At 42.8% G+C, this 4,627-nt stretch overlaps 1 non-coding gene across 1 annotated transcript; it reads right to left on the reverse strand.

The window, feature by feature from the left end:
- Nucleotides 1–3,383: 3,383 nt before the first annotated feature.
- On the reverse strand, nt 3,384–3,458 carry Trnas-cga (transfer RNA serine (anticodon CGA)). Its single transcript has one exon. It is a non-coding gene; the product is annotated as a tRNA-Ser (tRNA).
- Between the last annotated feature and the right edge of the window lie 1,169 nt (nt 3,459–4,627).

The following is a 4,627-nucleotide window of genomic DNA, read 5'->3' on the forward strand; positions in this document are numbered from 1 at the left end:
CTGAGTAGTCAGCGCGACAGAGTGTCAATTCTAAGGGCCCGGGTTCGATTCCCGGCTGGGTCGGAGATTTTCTCGGCTCAGGGACTGGGTGTTATGTTGTCCTAATCATCATCACTTCATCCCCATCGACGCGCAAGTCGCCGAAGTGGCGTCAAATCGAAAGACTTGCACCAGGCCAGCGGTCTACCCGACGGGAGGTCCTCATCTCACGCCATTATTATTTAGTTCCCGCCGCCGTGGTTGACTCTCAGCAAGACGATGCGCCGGCCACAGATTGGATTGTAGTGATGATTATGTGTGTTAGAAATGTGAGATGAAAGAAGTGGCTGCCTCAAAACCCTATTTAATCGGAATATATCAATGGAACAATGTAAAACACATTGGTATTACTTATTGCAAAAATAGATCATAATAGAGGTAGGAACTCAAATTCCCCTAATTACCTCTATTCCTCGCCCACGATGGAATTTTAAAAAAGCCAATTGGACTGAGTTCTCCACAGATCTTGACAAATGTTTGGGATGGATACCACCCACTAGCAAAAATTACCAAAGATTTGTTGGTGCCATGATAAGCACGGCCAAGAAGCACATACCAAGAGGGTACCGCAAAGAATACATCCCTGGATGGTCCCAAACGAGCGAAGAACTATACCAGGGCTTCCTTGAATCCGGAGATCAGGAAATAGCGGATGAAGTGCTTCACAGCTTGGATGCAGCCAGAAGACAAAAGTGGACGGAAACTGTAGAAAGCCTCAATTTCCAAACATCTAGCAGGCAAGCATGGTCACTGCTGAGAAAATTAGGTAACAGCCCACCAGCACAACGACAAACAGCAGCTGTAGGACCAAATGCCATAGCTGCACATCTAGTTAACACATCTAGGACACCAAAGGATAAAACACATACAATCCAAGTGAAGCGAGAACTCAAAATCTTAAAAAATGAAGCCACAGAAACTGAAAACTCTCGCCCTTTCTCTAGCGCAGACATAGAAAAAGCTCTGAAAGATGTCAAACCAACAAGGGCACCAGGTTTCGACAACGTTCACCCTGAATTCATAATAAACTGTGGCAAGTATACAAAAGTATGGCTGGCTCAATTTTTCACAAACATCATGCAAACTGGCAATATCGCACAAGAACTCAAACGCTCTAAGGTAATAGCTATTCTAAAGCCTGGGAAGCCAGCTGACATCCCAAAAAGCTACAGACCAATTGCCCTGCTGTCTGTAATTTACAAATTACTAGAGAGGCTTATATATAACAGAATTATCCGAGAAATGTTCAGGGCGATCCCAGTTGAACAGGCAGGCTTTCGGCCAGGAAGAAGTTGTACTGACCAGGTGTTGTCACTCACTACTTACATCGAGGCGGGATTCCAGAGAAAATTGAAAACATAAGTCGCCTTTATTGACCTCTCAGCAGCTTACGACACTGTGCGGAGAGAAGGCATCATGTACAAAATTCTTCGAGTAATTCCTTGCAAATCTATAGCACGCTTAATACACAGCATGCTCAATGATAGGGTGTTCCAAATAAGTATGAACACTGACTACAGCTCCATCAAATAACTAAACAATGGCTTACCACAAGGATCAGTGCTCGTACCACTGCTGTTTAGCCTCTGTATTGCAGACCTGCCGGAAACACAATCAAGAAAGTTCGGGTACGCTGACGATTGGGCCCTCGCTAAAAAATGTAGCACAATTGAAGCATCTAAGAATATCCTAACGAAAGACCTGAAGATAATGGGTGAATATTTCTGTAAGTGGACACTTGAACCAAATGCTTCCAAACCAGAGTTTAGTTGCTTCCATCTCAACAACAAACTCGCTGGAATGGAACTCAACATTCGATTTGAAAATACCGTTCTCAGGCATAATAAAACTCCGAAGTACTTGGGCATGACGCTGGACAGAACACTATCTTTTAAAGTGCTCCTAACAAAGACTGCCGAAAAATTAAAGACAAAGCTCTGTGGTACTATCTGTGGAGCAACGGCCTCCACTCTCCGCACCTCTGCTTTAGCAATTGTGTTCTCGGCTGCCGAATACTGTGCTCCGATTTGGCTAAACAGCCCACATGTAAAAACGGTGGATGTCCAGTTGCATAACTCTCTAAGGATGATTTCTGGAGTAACTAAACCCACTCCAACGCAATGGCTCCCAATATTAAGCCACATCCCGCCGCCACACCTGCGACGTACTGACGCCCTTGTACGTGAATACAAAAACATCATGGGAAATCGAAGCCTGCCATTCCACCAAGATATTGAGGCTGCAAACACTAATAGGCTTCGATCTAGGAACGTGCCAACAAGAACAGCAAGGAACTGTGTACAAGAAGATTTCAGTGTCACAAACGGTCTGAAAAATGGAACGCATGGCAAAATCGTAACATGCCTTGCATCACACAAAAGCCACCTGGTTTTGACCTACCACGCAAAACGCGGTCCACTCTAAATAGGATTAGAATCGTCATGGCAGATGTGCTTACTCCCAGTATAAATGGGGTAAAAAACTATCCCCTCAGTGTGACTGCGGAGAAAGTCAGACCATCAGCCACTTTGTTGAAGAGTGTTCCAGAAGAGCCTATAATGGGAGCCCCGACGACTTCCTGCTCGCAACTCCAGAGTCGATAGATTATATTATTAGACTTGATGTTTGTTTGTAATCCTTAAACTTTGTTATATTAGTAATGTTTGTTTGCAATTATTAACATTTTTTGTATTAGTGATTTGTCTGTTTCTTTCTTATGTGTCTGCATTGCCACACGATAAATAAATAAATTGCAAAAACCGTTTATCATTGTGATGCAAAAAGAGACAGCCAGAGTCGCAATTAAAATAGATGTTTATTTAGTTAGGCAAACATTGGTTGGTTTGAACGAACATTAGTTGCGACTCTACACACACGTGCACATTTTATTTACTGCTATTTTGATGGACATTTTACTTGGCAAACATTGGTTCATTTCAGAATGGGTGCAGCCCGAAACCAGTCACCGTCTAAATAATCATCCATTTTAGTGCAACTCTAGCTATCTTCTTTTGCATCACCATCTAAAAAATGAGTTACTGTCCCATCGTACCCAGGAAGCCGGGGTTATGCAACTTTTAGCACTGTGTTGAACATTGTTGACCAGCCGCATATTGATTAGAAGCAACTCCCGAAGCTGCTAAATCGGATTAGCATTTATCTATTACGTCACAGTGACATAAAATTTATAGCTAGGCTGCTATTTTGATTAATAAAGAATGATGTAATATTAATCAGGAGTATTTCAAACTATTTTCAAACAGTTTTAAAGAAATTCAGAATGTGATTTTCACTCTGCAGCAGAGTGTGCGCTGATATGAAACTTCCTAGCAGATTAAAACTGTGTGCCGGACCGAGACTCGAACTCGGGACCTTTGCCTTTCGGGGGCAAGTGCTCTACCAGCTGAGCTACCCAAGCAGGATTCAATGCCAGGAAGTTTCATATCAGCACACACTCCGCTGCAGAGTGAAAATCTCATTCTGGAAACATGCCGCAGGCTGTAGCTAAGCCATGTATCCGTAGTATCCTTTCTTTCACGAGTGCTAGTCCTGCAAGGTTCGCAGGAGTGCTTCTGCAAAGTTTGGGCGGTAGGAAACGAGGTACTGGCAGAACTAAAGCTGTGAGTACAGGCCCTGAGTCGTGCTTGGGTAGCTCAGTTGGTAGAGCACTTGCCCGCGAAAGGCAAAGGTCCCGAGTTCGAGTCTCGGTCCGGCACGCAGTTTTAAACTGCCAGCAAGTTTCAGTTTTAAAGAAATTGTTTGGTGAGAGAAATCGATTCTCACGCATCTCATTGCCCCATCCATCAGTATTATGATGAAATGGTTATTATTTCTTCAACGATCACAATTATTGTGACATTTATTAATTTAGTAAGGTACAGTGGGAAATTCGAAAGCTTTGCAAAGGAAAAAGTGGGCCGCTTCGAGTTTGCGCTTGATGTACGTTGGACCAAGTGTTGCTGCACACCAAATGGACCTAACATACTGGATTTTTCTTTGAACTTGAGACGAGATGCGTATCTATTGCCAGTCTCGAGGAAATGGGCCGTATTTAGTGCACACATTAGCGATCGTGTGCGCAGACGATAGAATGGAAGTATGTGTTCATAACATGCCTCAAATCTCATAAACGGTTAGAGATACCGAAACGAATTTTTGTAAAATGGCAGAATGCAAAGCGCAGAGTATTTTTCCATATCCTAAACTTTCTTATCTATTGCGATACATGAGTGGCTTCAGATTTTAGCAATGAAATAATGTAATTTTTGAAGGGCCATCGATAGCTGGTGAGGTGAGAATTGGTATTAGTTTGTAACAACGTACACATACGTAAACATACTTTTATTTTCACACAGGGCATGAGCTTTTCATGAGCTATTGGCCTCAATCATCCTCAGTTGTTTCATTAATAGTAGATTGTTTCAGGATTATATCGCAATTGCAGCTACATTAGCATGTTGGTGAGCTGAAATTGTGTGAACACCACTGTGTTCAGCATGTACACTGTGTGCAACGAGAGAAAGAAAAAAGGGATGTGCAAGACAGGCTCTGCTTGAATTTAGGCATAATTCTGTACCCAATGTATTTT

This window comes from Schistocerca cancellata, chromosome 2 (genome assembly GCF_023864275.1).
Source record: "Schistocerca cancellata isolate TAMUIC-IGC-003103 chromosome 2, iqSchCanc2.1, whole genome shotgun sequence".
Classification (NCBI taxonomy): domain Eukaryota; kingdom Metazoa; phylum Arthropoda; class Insecta; order Orthoptera; family Acrididae; genus Schistocerca; species Schistocerca cancellata.